Raw genomic sequence first — 16,297 nt, forward strand, 5'->3', positions numbered from 1 at the left:
TACCACTGCATGACGTACAGCTATTTCTTGTGGGGGTGGGAATTTTTACGAACAGACGGAGGGAGTGGCTATGGGAAGTCCACTGTCACCCATAGTGGCTAATTTCTTTATGAAACATTTTGAGGAAGAGGCTATTGGTTCAGCGCCCGTCAAGCTTATGACATGGTGGGGGTATGTTGATGATGCATTTGTGGTCTGGACAGAAGGTCCTGAGAAACTTCATCTATTTATAAACCATCTAAATCAGCAACATCTGTCAATAAAATTCACTATGGTGATGGAGTCGGATGGATACCTTCCTTTCTTGGATGTTCTAGTAAGCAAGAAACCGGATGGTTTCTTAGGACATACCGTCTATCGTAAGCCTACCCACACAAATCGCTATCTTCATGCAGATTCTCACCACCATCCAGCACAAAAACAAGGCATTCTCATGACACTCGCCAAGAGGGTGAGACAAATTTGTGAGCCATCACATATCCAGGTGGAGATGGACATGCTCAAAGTCGCGTTCAGGGGTAATGGTTACAGTGATTTGCAGATTCATAGAGCCCTACATCCCAGAGAAACGACCAAGCAAAGCTTACAGAAGGAAGAAGTGAAGGGAACTGCCTACTTGCCTTACATTCACAACACCACAGATCGAATTGCCAAGGTCGTCCGCAAACACAATATAAAAACCATGTTTAACACCGCCACTAAAATTGCTCACAGTCTGAGTAAAACCAAGGACAAATTGTACCCCCTTTTACATCCTGGGGTATATGAAATTCCCTGTACGTGCGGTAAGGTATACATAGGTCAAACATGCCGGTCCATTGGTACCTGTATCAAAGAACATGAACATAATATTTGTCTCAACCAACCAGACAAATCAGCAATAGCTGAGCACGCTCTATTGTCGGATCATGATGTCATGTTCCAAGATGCTCAAGCTCTTACCCACACTAGACACTACAGGTCCAGGATTATATGGGAAGCTGTCGAAATACATAGAAATCCTAACAATTTCAACAGGGACACCGGCTATCAATTAAATAATACCTGGTTTCCAGCCATTAAGAATTTACTAGGTAGTTCCCTTCTCTGTCCCCTTCACTATTGTTATTTCGTCTTGGTGTTTTCCAAATTCATACGTTCCTCATCGCCAGATGTTTCATTCCAGGCTTGTGTCTATAACATACACCTGTCTATGTCATATGTTATGCAAACACGTTATGTGAACTGCTTAGTCTGATTGTGATGGTTCGGTCAGCATCCGCTTCGAACGCTAGCGTTGTGCCACGTCCGGGGAGCCATCTGGTGGCGAATGAACGTACCATTCCTACTTCTATTATAATGTCCAAATTTCAAAGTGTCATTGTTTAAGAAGCCTTTCTCGTGGTCAGTCAAGTTTTCTTCTTAGGACGCAGAGAAGAGTTTTTTGTGAAATGTTAAGAATTTCACCTTATTTTCTTGACATGGCATAAGCCCAAAAGCCTATACAGTATCATGTCTATAAGTACGGGCCGTGAAAGCATTAATGGCAGCAGTTATATCTTATTCAGTTGCTCATCGGTGTAAATTCTCCTGCTGTGGAGGAAGCCAGGTCAACAGAACAAAATGTTGAACTTGATTTTAGCAAGTCTATTGCATGCTATGTGCTATGTTTTTTCTCATATTTCCTCTTCCACACTTCCTCACCAGAATACAGTGTTTTCATTTATGTTATATACTTATTGTTCGAAGAGGAATTTTATGGATTAAGGAAGAACACACGTTCATAAAATGTAATACTTTTATTGGGTTCCCAGTGGTTTATAAAGCCACAGTTTACATAATCTCCAACAGCATTACTTCATTCTTCATGTGAGAGATGATCTGCTGTGGTACTGCTGCAAGAGTGCAGGCACAGTGCTACACCAGTAGCTGAAAATAAAAAGATAAATTCAATTAACCATTACACTGAGGGAGATTAAATTCACCATGAGCTAGGGTCACTCCAGCAACCTCAAAAATAAGTGTGGTAATCTATAGATCCTTTGTATATCAACAGTAAGCCCAATAGGATACTAGAAATTGGTTTACCATATTATAGAGACAAACATATGAATGAAGTGTAGTTAGGAGCTAGTACATAACGGACATAGATAGGGATGGAAATTCTTCTCGCTTGAGAGTCTGGATGGCAGCAGCTAAAATGTCAACTCATAACCCCCTCTCAAGTCAGAAGTTAATAGTGGTGTGCTCTGTGTGTGTGTGCACGTATCACAACGTGCTGTAAACATTTCTCTCCCTTGAAACGCTGAATTTGAGTTGTTTTAAAGGATCAAGTTTTCAGTTAATCTGTCATAACGCATACAGAATATGTTTAGAATTTATTGCCTTCATAGTACCATATATTTTATCTTTTTGTAAATAGCAACATAACCTTTTATTTACAAAAAGAAATTAACTGAAAACCGCACTTTAGGAACTCCTCAAAAACAGACAAAATTTTACCTGCAATTAAATAAGATGAGAAATTTTGTTATTGCATTCAGTTATGCTTTCTCTTGTTTGTTATAATCTTCTTAGTCGCATAACTCATGTCTGAGTATCGTGATCTCATGCTCGGTGTCCACCAGCAGTTGCCATTATCCACGGTCTTCTGCTTTCCGTATTGTCGCTCAAAGAGGTGCACAAGTTGCATCTTTGATATGCTCTATCCATCTTATGGAAGCTCTTCCAAGCAGCCAGATACAGTTTACTTTTCCTTGAACAGCTGGTTTTTCAAGGCTATTTTCTCTCCGTAATACATGTCCAAAGAACAACCCCAAGTTGGCAGGTTCGATCCTCACTCAGTCCGGTAGACGTCAGCCTTGTATCAGTAGATTTACTGGCACGTAAAAGAAATCCTGTGGGACTAAATTTCAGCACCTCAGCATCCCTGAAAACTGTAAAAGTAGTTAGTGGGATGTAAAGTCAATAATATTAATTCATCATCATCATCATTGACCATCTCTAATTGTTCAGGTGTAGTGTATGATGCCCCTCCATCTTTCTGTCCATGAACCACTGTTGTCTCGTAATTTTCTCTTGTCCTCTCTCCTCAACACCTTTCTTCACCAGATCGGTCCATTTGGGTCTATCCACTTGTCTTTTTCCTTATACTTCTCTTCCATATTCCCTTCTTGCAGTCCTGCTTGCACTTATCCTTCTTACAGGGCCAAACCACTTCAGTCTTACTTTCTGGATCTTCTGTAGTAGGGAGTCTTCTATTCCCACCTTCTTTTGGACTTTTTCATTCCTGAACGTGTCTTTCCTGGTCTTCCGTATCATGGTGCTTAGGACCTTCATTTCTGCAGCTTGGAATTTTGAGTTGTCTTGTGTCGCTAACGTGGTAGTTTCCAAGCTATATGTACGGATGGGTGTACAATATGATTTATATAATATCATCTTAGCTTTCAATAGTGCTTGTTTATCTTGCAGGAGTAGTCTTACCTGGTGGTAAAATTGAGTTGCCTTGCTAATTCGAGTGACCACCTCATATTTTGCAAAATTGACCGACTGACCGACCGATTGATTGATTGATTGATTGATTGATTGATTGATTGATTGATTGATTGATTGATTGATTGATTGATTGATTGATTGATTGATTGATTGATTGATTGATTGATGTGAAGGGGTGGTGGAAGAGGAGCGACCAATCGAGGAGGGGAGCGTGATTGCTCCACTTGGTAAGTTCTTCTGCGGAGACAAACGCCGGTGGTGATCAGCTGGTCGACGTCGGCGTCAGATGAGAGTTGAAGGCGGATCATGAATGTTGGGCCGTGAGTGTTGAATATGCAGAACTTGTGACAAGCTGGGACACCTGCCAGTTGGAGTTCCTGCAGTATATCCTGTTCGGTGATTGTAGGGTCGATACCACGGATGACGCAACTCGGAGATGGATGTTGCTGATAGGCTGTGTCAGCGGTATCTTGTCCGTGGGAGGTTGGTTGAGCTGCAGAGGTGTTATCCACGCAAATGCAGGGGTTTGCTGGGGACTGCTTAGTGTGGTGGGTAGGGAGGTGGTGGATGTTGACGTGATAAGAGACGGGTGGCTGGTAGTGGTAGTAACGACTGAAGTAGAGAAGGGAATATGGGCAGAAGTGGTGAAGGTAGTAGTAGTAGTGGTGGTGGTGGTTACGGTGGACGAAAGCGAAGTGGGGGGCAGTAGGGACTGCTGTGGTATGCGAGATGAACGGTGTTGAACAGTAAGAGGGCAGTCGGGAAGAAAGCGCAGTTGATGTAAGAGACTCTCGGGAGTAGGCACCACTTCATGCAGTCGACCGGAGATTAGGGCGCCACTGGTTATGAGGGCCGCCGCGTAATCTTGTTCTTGGAAGAAGGCCAGGACGTCCGGTGAAGTTTGACCAGAAGATCTATCTTGGAGCCGAAGAACTTCCCAGACCGGGACGCAGGATCTGTCAAGTTCAACACAGATGAAGTGGTCCGAAAAGGTAGTGTCAACGCCCTTAATGAGACAGGTGTACATAATGGAGCAGGAAGGCGACAGCCAACTAGGCATCTGCCTATTTGTTTGTCCTTGGGCCGGCTGAGTCAGCGATGAGTAGAGGGCCACCCAGCCGCAAAAATCATGAGGCGTGACGTGTTGTTGGTGGATGATTTCCCTACTATGCGGGACGGAGAATATAAGTGTCCTTAAATGCCGAAAAGTAAAAGGTTGTCTACATTAATTTGTGTCAAAACTACGCTGGGGGCTTGGATTGCAATATTATTACGATAGGCCCTATAGGAATTTAATTATTAACTTTTAATCGATGTATGAACGAAGGTGCAAAGTGCAGTACAAAGTATGCCGGGATCTTAGGCTACACATTATCAGAATAAAGTAATCCACTGATTTTGTACTTGTTTACACAACTACCATATGCGTGTAGCCCATACTCTTTGATCTCGTCAGAATGTACAGTATCAACAATCGTCAACAATCCAAAAACTGTTAAGTACCGTAATTATCCAGTGAAATGTCCGTGTAATCTCTTTAACTTCTTTTTAAATCGAAGTTTACAGGCGTATCGTGTTTTTTAATTTGGTAAATTATAACCTTTGCGATAGTTTGAACGGATATCTATGCGAAATACCGGAACAGTTGTGGCAGAAGTTACGGTACTATTCCTTATGATAATCTGCCTTTGTAAGTATTAATATTATACCAACGAACCTACAGATATTAATAGTACTAAATTATTATATTTAAAAAACCACCTTTCCAATACAAAAAATCCTTATATTTAGGATGAAACCATTTAATTGCAAATTGGACATGTTTCGCTCAATCTTAGTGAGCATCATCAGCCATAGATAATATAAATCATTGGTGGGTCAGGGCCCTGATCCTGGTGTATATCACAAAAGAATGTCTAATATACTTTGATAAAAATATATGAATTTAATACTTTAAAAATAATCAATGAGATTATATGTGTCTATTAAAACAAAAATTGATCATTAAAATTGCTTAAAATGTAAAATGGGATGGATGACTTAAAATGTTAAGATAGTATGTAGTGATTACATGTTCTAAAAAATCGTTGTCCATTATGTCTACGCTTGATTGCATTAGACTGTTTATGATAAAAACAGTTTTTCATATCAGGGTGAGCTCTTATTATAAACTATGTTGCTGTTTTTTAAGAATAATCATGATGAGAAATGCTGGAAACACATATGATGGTTGAAAAACGAAGTTCACTGATGATAAAACATCGTCTAGATCGGCGTAAATTAGCCTTTATGGGATTCCTCACGTTGTGTTTCAGACGTTATTTTGTGCAGTAATGTGTTGACATTGGTCTCCTAATGGAGAATTATTGATCTAGTAGGTGAAATTTTAAATTGGGTGTATCTCGTGTGTGAATTGGTCCCTTGGTTGTTATTGAGGTTTGATGGTAACTGATGGTGTGTGTTGTACGAATGTATATATGTACGAACATTTTAAGTCATCCATCCCATTTTACATTTAAGCAATTTTAATGATCAATTTTTGTTTTAATAGACACATATAATCTTACTGATTACTTTTAAAGTGTTAAATTCATATATTTTTATCAATATATATTAGACATTCTTTTGTGATATACACCAGGATCAGGGCCCTGACCCACCAATGATTTATGTTATCTACGGCTGATGATGCTCACTAAGATTGAGCAAAACATGTCCAATTTGTAATTAAATGGTTTCATCCTAAATATAAGGATTTTTTGTATTGGAAACGTGGTTTTTTAAATATAATAATTTAGTACTCTGAAATCCAACACAGTTGTAAAATGAGATTTATAACTTGTAATCCTACAGATATTTACAAATCATTTTAAAGTTAATATTATTACCGAAAGTATTTTCTAAACCTAAATTCGAAACAAGGTACACCTAGCTTGCCTACTTAACCTAGAAAATGTAATTTACTGAATTATAATTGTTATAAAATTTAAATAAATATCACTACTCCCAATAAATAGCACTAAATGAATCACAAACACACAAAATTAAGCTATTTCAATAGGTTTTAACCACTTTATCACTACAATAATGCAAGAGCTCTCTCAACAGCCAACTCCTTCCTTTGCTGTTTGAATTGGTCATAGTGCTCAGTCTTTCCAGAGGATTTAAACTTTTTCCATTGTTTTATTCTCTCTTGTAATGCATCTTCACATGTTTGATTCCACCAAGGTTTCTTTTTACGTTTGACTAGCCCGAATGTTTTCTGGGCTGCATTGGTTATTTCTTGCCACTTCCCATGATGAGATACTTTTATTTCTTCCTGAAATGTTTCCAATATTTCTTGTGTAATTTGAAGTCTATTTGTGTTATGTTTGTTTACTCTTCTGTGATTTCTGTTGGGTAAGAATTTTTTTTTTTTTTTTTTTTTTTTTTTTTTTTTTTGCTAGGGGCTTTACGTCGCACCGACACAGATAGGTCTTATAGCGACGATGGGATAGGAAAGGCCTAGGAGTTGGAAGGAAAATTAAGGTACAGCCCCAACATTTGCCTGGTGTGAAAATGGGAAACCATGGAAAACCATCTTCAGGGCTGCCGATAGTGGGATTCGAACCTACTATCTCCCGGATGCAAGCTCACAGCCGCGCGCCTCTACGCGCATGGCCAACTCGCCCGGTGGTAAGAATTTTAGTTTGATTTTAGACAAGTAGTGATCGGAATCAAATTCTCTGCTTCTTACTACCTTGACATTCATAATTTCTTTCATATTTCTTATGGATATAGCTACATGATCCAGTTGAAATTCACCTAGTAATGGATTTGGAGAAGTCCATGTTTTAGCTTTCCTTGGCAATTTCTTGAAGAAAGTTGACATTATCTTCAGCTGAAAATTTTTACAGATAGTAATTAATCTCATTCCATTGATGGTTGTTCTTTGGTGTGTGGCATATTCTCCCACTACTGGTCTATAAATTCTCTCTCTTCCTACTTGGGCATTGAAAGCCCCAAGTAATATCACCACATTTGATTTTGGAATTTTAGATAATAATTCATCATCCAGGAGTGTCCAGAATTCCTCTACATTATTTGGGTTCTTTTTGTTGTCTTCATTTATTAGTGCATGACTGTTAATAAAAGTATATTTTTTATTTTTGCAGTTCATTGTTAAAAGAGATATCCGTTCTGAGTGGGATTTGAATTCAATTACATTGTCTAATCTTTTATGGACATAAAAGCCTGTTCCCAAATTTGTTATAATAAACATTTTTTAAACTTAAAATTATACTACTTATTTGCAAAGAAAAGACTGAATGAAGAAGAATAGACTCTAGTCTAAGCTACAAATGCAGTCTGCAATGCTGTTTGACTTGCCTTTATGCCCGATGTATTTTGCATTCGGAACTAATCCACCAGTTTCAAATATACATTACACTTTATTTTCTGGGTCTTCTGCAGAATACTACCAGGCCCACAACTTTGTCTTGGTAGTCATTAATGTGTGCTAAAAATATTGCATTAAATAAAATATAAACAGAAGGATGTAGATCTTTCCCATCCATCATAACTCAAAGGATCAGATGAAATGAGAGATTCTGCTGTCTGCCTCAAGGATTCACTCCGGTAAGTATCTTCTCGCTTCCACACACATCTATACTACAGTAGAATTCCATTAGTCCGGCATCCAACAGTCCGGTACGCCCGATGGTCCGGCACCATTCCAGGATTTTTTAAAATGTTATTTGATGCATTATTTGTCGAAATCAATCAAAGTGTATTTTTTATTATTTCAAAGTTGATAGTGCAAATGCATCTGATACAATCCATTTGTTATGCATTGACTCTACAGTATCTCTGGAAATATTCAGCCTAGAAGGCTGTGCGCTATACTGAGAACTAGAAAGCCAACCATATTATAAAAAAACAGTTTAAAAAAATTGAATGTATGGGCCACGTTCAAAAACGGATGGGAACATGCCTTCAAAAATTGAAGCGGACGGAAGGTAAAGAGAAATTGTAGATGGAAAGACTCTAGATGTTAAAGGAAGACTTACAAATAAAAACATCGATGACCTCCGGCATTATTATGGAATGGCAATAAGAAACACATTTGAAAAGAGGAGTGTGTTATTAAACTAATTATTCTGCTGATCAACATTTTACTGCAAAATGCCGTGCTACAGCTGTTTTCGCTGTACGCTTTAACCTATATTGTAGTAAGAGGTACCACCCGATAGTCCGGCATTTTCGGTAATCCGGCACCGGGCCGGTCCCGAACGTGCCGGACTATCGGACTTCTACTGTATTCACTCATTTGATGTGGTTGGAAGACCAATTCAGCTCCTGACTTGTGCAGCTGACTTGAGACGCAACAGCATGTTATCATGTTGCAGTGTACCACATGGCTTAAGAAGTGTGTCTAGTCTTTTCAAGAGGCTCACAAGACATGTCTCCCCACCAAGACATTGAATTCTCGAGATATTATGTGCTCACTTTTACCATCCCTAAACATAAATGTAATGGTGGAGAATTGTTTTGAGCAAAAGGTCTCATTGTGAACTCTTATTTGCCTGTTATAGCTCGTAGTAGTGGTGGTGACTGCTGTTTTAAATGACAGAACAATGGAATTTTTAGCCCCACTTAACACACTCGGTAGGGCATACAAATATATATCAGAGTTCCCCATGTAACTATACAACTGAAATTTACATTTTTTGACAAGTCCACTCTCACATGCAAAGAAAATGACTTTAGTTTAAACTCCACTCCTCCTAAAAAAAGCCCTGTACAAAACATGAGGGGCTTTCAGTATATAATGCAACATTTCTCAAGCAATTTTGCTTCTAAAAAATTTAAATTTTGCTTGGCATCTTTGAATATTTCCGCTTCATCTCATAGTGTTTCATTAATTTTTGATAGGGGGGCAGCACTATAACTAGCCTTCAAAATGGCATCTGTAATGAAAGTGCGTACCAAACAGAGCAGTTAGTGAGTTTCTTTTGGCAGAAAACTAGGGCATCACACATATTTATAGGCACTTGCAGAATGTCTACAGAGACCTGGCAGTGGACAAAAGCATGGTGAGTTGTTGGGCGAAGTGTGTTTCATCATCGCATCACCAACAGGAGCTCACAAAACTTAAGTGGACTGTTTGGCCCAATGAAGTATGCATTCCATGGGAAGCACTGCCTGGATGATGGTAAAGTTATCGACGCAGCGCTACGTTGGCTCCGACATCGACCAGTCAAGTGGTGTCATGCAGGCATACAGGCCCTCATATTATGGTAGCGCAAGGCCGTAGCATTGAATTGAGATTAAGCTGAAAAATCATCATCATCATCATCATCCTAAACCATCTCCAGTTTCCCGGGTGTGGTATATGAGCCTCCTCCATCTCATCCTGTCCTTGTACCATTCTTCCTCCACCAACTTGTCCCAATCATGACCTCTCAGCATTACATCGCTCTTAACTAAATCTATCCATTTCCTTCGTGGCCTTCCCACGGGTCGTCTTCCTTCTACCTTTCTGTCAAATTCCTTCCTTGCAGTTCTGTTTACTGGCATCCTCTTCATGTGACCAAACCACTTCAGTCTTGATATCTGAATCTTATTTAGGAGAGAATTGTCTATTCCTACTTCTTCTCTAATTAAGCTGAAAAATAGGGTATGGTATTGTAGCAAAAGGATTGGGGAATAACATGGTGTGTTTGAATCCTCAATAAAACTAACCTGCTTTTAGAAAGAAAAAAAAAGTTGCATTATATACTGAACTCCCTTCGTAGAACTAATCAACATTTTATTAGACTAAAATAATTTATAAACCAAAAGCTACGAAGCTAACATAAGGTGAATACCTTTGTTGTATTATCCATGCAGCCTCGTAGCTTCAGAGCCCATAAACGTCTCTCTTCTTTAGACTCCACTCGTCAGGCTGAATGCACAAGAGCCCAAGTTGTGAAATCCTGTCATCCGGATTAGCTCCCCACAGCCGTGGTTTTTAGCCAGTCCATCATAAAGTGAAGACATCCACGTTTATTGGTTTGAAGCTCTGTGTTCTCAAAATCACTTTAATCCTCGCTCATGGCTGCTACTGGTAGTAACATTTAACAATGCGAGTAGTAGTTAGTCATTCACATTCAAACACAACACTACCCACAGCACAGGTATTTTCACAGAAGTAACAAAGATATTTACAATATTATTTCCTTCACTGATAATATCGATCTACATAGTGATATTATATACAATTCCATAAATATAATTTATGAACAGCTTAAGAGAGGAGATAATGTACAAGAATTTACAACAGACATCTCAGGTGTGGGGGACAGATAATCGTATGCAACTGTTTCCCTCCAGAATGCAACAAGTGTATTGATACACAAGAGTGTATAATGTTGATGAAGGCTATTGCATCTGATGTTAAATGCCAAATAAAGTATTCACTATGCTTTTATACATTAAATGAAATTGAGCTTATACACAGAGTAATTGCCAATTTAGTGTCTTATACACAAAGAAATTGCCAATTCAGTGTTTGAATGGAGACCAACATTTACAATAGTATGACAAATTACATTAGAACAAGTAAACATATGGTAGTGTTAAACTTCATGAGGTTTCACTCTAAAGGTATTGGATTGTTAAAAGAAACATTTATCTCCTCTCATATTTATATATCAAAGGTAACTGTGATGTAATGGTATACTTTTTAATTTTAAAAGACATACAAACAATGAAGAAAACTATTCTCCAAGGTCGTATTTTTTCAAGGGGACTCCAAATATTCTGTTTAACAAAGCCAACACTGCCTAGCATTAACTGAATATTTAGATTAATTTTGATTGTGTGTATATATATTGTATTCTTAAATAAGCTGCCTCTGTGGATCAGTGATGGAGTGTCGGCCTCCAGATCCCAAGATGGTGAGTTCAAAGTCGTCAGAGGTAGTCTGATTTTTGAAGGGCAGAAAAATGTCCATTCAACACTCCATTTCGTACGATGTTGGCATGTAAAAGATCTCTGGAGGCACATTTGGTGCTACCCGACAAAAATAATTAAATCTCAGCCACAAACGCCCAAGAGGTTTCGGTTTACTCTGTGCCATCTAGTAGGCCTAGAGTAAACATCAAAATTGATAAGCAGACCGCCAGATGGCATTAAATTAAAATGTCTCCACACGGTAGCTGAGGCCATACGATTATTATTATTATTATTATTATTATTATTATTATTATTATTATTATTATTATTATTATTATTATTATTATTATTATTATTATTATTATTATTATTATTATTATTATTATTATTATTATTATTATTATTATTATTATTATTATTATTATTATTATTATTATTTAAATACTGAATGGTTTACCGTTTAAACTCCCAAATTATTCTGGATCTAATTGTATTTCACTTGATATTTCCTGTTCAATGTATTTATTTATTATTTATTTATTTATTTACTTTTGCCTATGGGTTATATAAGTTGTATTTTATTTATGTTCAGGTTTAATCATTAAGGTATATAGACAAATCATATTTTTGCTGACCCAAAGTGTTGCAGAATAACTAAGATTTTTTTTACAAAGTAATCCTAGAATTTCCATTAGTATTAATAAAAAAATTAATCACTATAATACAGTAATAAAGCCCGAAGTATTATATGCCAGTGAGACCCTTACACTAAACGGGAAAGGTGACCTAGAAAATATTTTAAAAGAAGAAAGGAGAATCCTGAGGAAAATTCTCGGTCCCCGAAAAACAGAAGATGGATATAGACTGAGGTTACGCAGAGAGACAGAAGAGCATTCCAACATTGCAGCAGACATCCGCAAAAGACGTCTGAAATTCTATGGGCACGTCCACAGATTGCCGGCAAGTAGACTGACACACAAGATTCTCACCTACATAGAACATCTAAAAAATATTCCATGGGTACTAGAAGTGAAGAAGGATCTGGAAAAAGCCCAGATAAACCCAAATGACACCGCGGACAGAAACCTTTATAGGAAAAAAATTAATGGATGGAAAGTGCAACCAGAGAACGAAGTGAAAAAGAAGACTGGAGCAAAGTGGACAGAAGAACGAAAAAGGATCCACGGAGAAAGGATGAGAGCTGTTTGGCAACTCAGAAAACAGAATCGTTAGAGCTTTGCGTGATCCATTGGGTCCATACGCACATAATAATAATAATAAAAAAATTAATTTTTGCCATGCAGTTCATATAAAAGATTTTTGAGTATGGCTACAGAATATTTCATAATTGTGGTCATAATACTTTTAGAACTGAAGTTTCTGACTAATCCACCCAGCAGATATTCATAAAGAAAAGTGACTCCTTTGAATCCGCAATTCCACAGAAGTAGTGGGTCTTATGGTAGCAACTAGAGCACATTAACAGTTTTTTAAGCTGTTCAGAACAGTAAGGATTCAATTGCTGTTGTGAGAATCTTTTGTATAGCAGTTATATCTGACATGCAGAACAACTGACCTTTCTCTTCTAGAATGCATCTCTCTCTTACTTGATCATAAGACACACACATTTGGAATGCTTTGTCTACTGGACAGCCTCTGGTTAGAATAACAGTTTTTGCTGTCACTTGAACATGTTTTCTAATTCATGGGATGCTCTTCAAAAATAAAAAAAGTGATAATTATTCCCCTCTAGCCAATATCATCATCTTTTGTTTGTAAACATCCTCTGGTTCAATGCCTGATATCTTGAAGTAACTGTTGGGTCAGCGATTTCTCCATGGTAGCTAATACAGGCCGTTTTGTTAAGCTAATGATACTTAAAATTTATAATGAAAGTAAGATCACAGGGTGAAGATTAAAGAGTTCAAACATCCATCAGGAAATCTGAAAAGATCTTTGCAGAAAATTGCAAAAAATAAAGAATAAACTTCATAGTCCACTAACTCTGAATATTTGACTGAAATAAAAGGAATTTTAAATTTGAAAATCTGTACAAGTAAAAATGAGAATGATCTATTAACTCATTCTTGGAAAAATAAAATTGCCAGTTGTCAAATCATTCCATAAAATTTCTATAAGCCCTTCTAAAACAATATTCTCTCCATGTTCTTGGACAAAAATGATTCAATTTGACCATACTAAAAGGCTTTCACGTAAGTTATAATTAAAGGTATAAGATAACCAAATTTGTCTATTTACATTTCTTTATGTGTCACATTTAGATTTGACTACAGGTTGCTTTTTACTCTGTATGAATACTTTGGAGACCCCTTGTTATATAAAATCAATAAGATAATTTTATCTGGCTGAGAAGAATCCATATTATTATCTTGGAGAAATAATTTTCACTTTTCATGTAATATATACATCATACACACATAAATACAATGTTGAATTCCAGAATTAATTTGTTTTATGTGTACGACAGAGAGTTGTATGGTACTGTGTATTGCAAACTTTTAACCTCAAATCTTTTAATCATTTCTTTTCAGCTGAACTTCAATATCAGATCTTATTTTCAATGGGTCTGTACTGGCATCATATCGCTTTATAGGTTTTCCACTCTTAGAAATCAAAAACTTCTCCCAGTTCCAGCGAACATCATTCACCAGAAATCTGTTATATGAGAGACTATGCTTGTCTGCGAAGTTGGTGCGAGTTGATGGACATCGAGACTGTAAAGAGAAGAAACAAAATGTTAGTTGTCTTAATTTGATTTCCTCCCACACCCAGTGTTCATGTGATCATTTTGAATGTAGAAACGATTGCTGTCTGGTGAGAACAGGTGGGATTGGTTTTCAAGTAATGGAAGGAAAAAACAAATGACAAGTCATGTCATGTGTATATGTATCTCTGCCAACTCTCCCAATTTTTTACACTGCTTCCCAGCCTGATTAGTTAACTGCTTCTCCCAATTTTAAGTCAATGATTGCAGAACTTGAGGAGTCCAGCAGGGAAGTGCCTTGTTACCACTCCTGTTCATCATTGTCATCGATCGGATCATAAAATCCATCAAAGAACATTGCAAAGAGCCTAAACTCTAATATTTGCAGATGATGTTCTGATCTGGGAAGAAAATGAAGTGGAAGTACAGGAAACACTAAATCTCTGGAATGGCAAGTTTAAAGAATGTAGACTAAACATCAGTAAAACAAAAACTGTTGAAATGACTATCAACAGGAAAGGCACAGATTCAAACATTTTCCTGGAGGGAACTCTATTGCACTCTAACTTAAAATACCTTAGAAGTATCATTTCTAAAGATAACACAGTAAACCAAGAAATACTTATAGGACTCGGGAAGCTTCTCAATTTTATTTTCAAGTGAGAAATCTAGTCTGGGATAATAAAATACCACAGAAAGCAAAATTGTCCATGTTGTATACAGGCGAACCTCCCTTCTGCGGACAAGGTCGGGTCCGAGAAAAAATGTCCGTTACGAGAGGTGTCCGCTAAAATAAGTTTGTTAAAATAATCAAACATTTTAACACCAAAGAACATCCACCTTAAATATAAGCATACATATCTTTATTGTTATTATTCTAAGTCATTTCTGTGTTAGTATTTCATAGAGATTTATTATAAGTGATTTTACACCATTTCCAAGCATTACAGCTTCGTGAAGTAATCGTGAAGCTTCGTCTGTGTAAATTTAGCACATGTTTTCTTAACTGCGATATTCAGTTCTATTCTTCACAATAGTGTTTATTTGAGTTTTCCTGCAGTTGAATTTTTAGGCAAGCTTTCTCACTGAAAGTCCCTTGTCACTTTCTATAATTACATTTCTTCTTTCCTCGAGATCTAAACACGATCGTCCCTTGTTACTCATGTTTAACAGACAACTGAACTGCTACGATATTTCTGTCTCACTAATTAGCGCCTGTACTGTACTGTCTTTTACTTCTCAAGTTGACTACCTGAGCTCGACCTTATCAGCGACAATCCTAGTTATGAATAGAATGATGCAAGAAGGGACGAAAATCCCCAGGTAACTTGTGAGTCAACAGTCTCTGGCAGCATTTCTGGGCAATTAGAATTCTCCGAATAGGCCCATACACCACTAGGTAGAACTGCATTCCGATGTACACTATCTCCCCTTGCACTCAAAATAGTACAAACATTCAAAAGGGATTTCCTTATGTCTGAAGAATGGTTTTAAAAGAAAGGGTGACATGTGGTCCGGCATAATAAATTGTCCTGCAACGTGTAAAGTGTCCGCTTAAGTCAAGTGGGCGGGACAAATGATGATGTCCGCTGTCCGGAGTTCAAAGTGTCCGCTTAAACGAGGCCAATTTAACACTTGTCTTATGTAAAATAAAATCGGTTCCGAGGGAAATTGTCCGTATAGGCAGGTGTCCGCTGAATAAGGGTGTCCGTTAGGACAGTTTCGACTGAACCTACTTCATTCCAATTCTCACATATGGACTCAAAACATGTAGCCTGCATAACAAGGCAAATAGTAAAATCCAGTCAACAGAAATGAGATCATCAGAACAACCCAAAAGACCAGGAAGGACAAAATTAGCAATGAAGCAAACTGGAAGGAAGCTGGCATCAAAATATCTGCTAGTGAGCTTTTAAGAAGACACAGGTTAGAATGGTTTGGACATGTTATGAGGATGGACAAAATGAGAACAGAGAGGAATTACTTTGACAGAGAAGTGAAAGGGGAGAGGCCAATTGGGAGGCCAAGGAATCGATGGTTAGACATGGAGAAATCGGGAGGTCAGCAAGAGGAATGCCAAGTGGTAGGACATAGAGAAACAGAAACTATACTTTGACAGGAAGAAGTGGCGAGCACTTTTACACCACACCTGGGAGACTGGAGCTGGAAAATGATGAGGAT

The 16,297-nt window shown here is 37.7% G+C and overlaps 1 long non-coding RNA gene and 1 pseudogene across 1 annotated transcript; both read right to left on the minus strand.

The window, feature by feature from the left end:
* Positions 1–1,763: 1,763 nt before the first annotated feature.
* On the minus strand, positions 1,764–11,743 carry LOC136879030 (uncharacterized). Its single transcript, XR_010860883.2, has 2 exons — positions 10,323–11,743; positions 1,764–1,908 (listed from the first exon to the last, which is right to left on the minus strand). It is a non-coding gene; the product is annotated as an uncharacterized lncRNA (long non-coding RNA).
* Positions 11,744–12,666: 923 nt separating this feature from the next.
* LOC136879028 (glutathione peroxidase-like) overlaps positions 12,667–16,297 on the minus strand; it is a 240,772-nt pseudogene continuing 237,141 nt past the window's right edge.

This window comes from Anabrus simplex, chromosome 8, assembly GCF_040414725.1.
Source record: "Anabrus simplex isolate iqAnaSimp1 chromosome 8, ASM4041472v1, whole genome shotgun sequence".
Classification (NCBI taxonomy): Eukaryota; Metazoa; Arthropoda; class Insecta; order Orthoptera; family Tettigoniidae; genus Anabrus; species Anabrus simplex.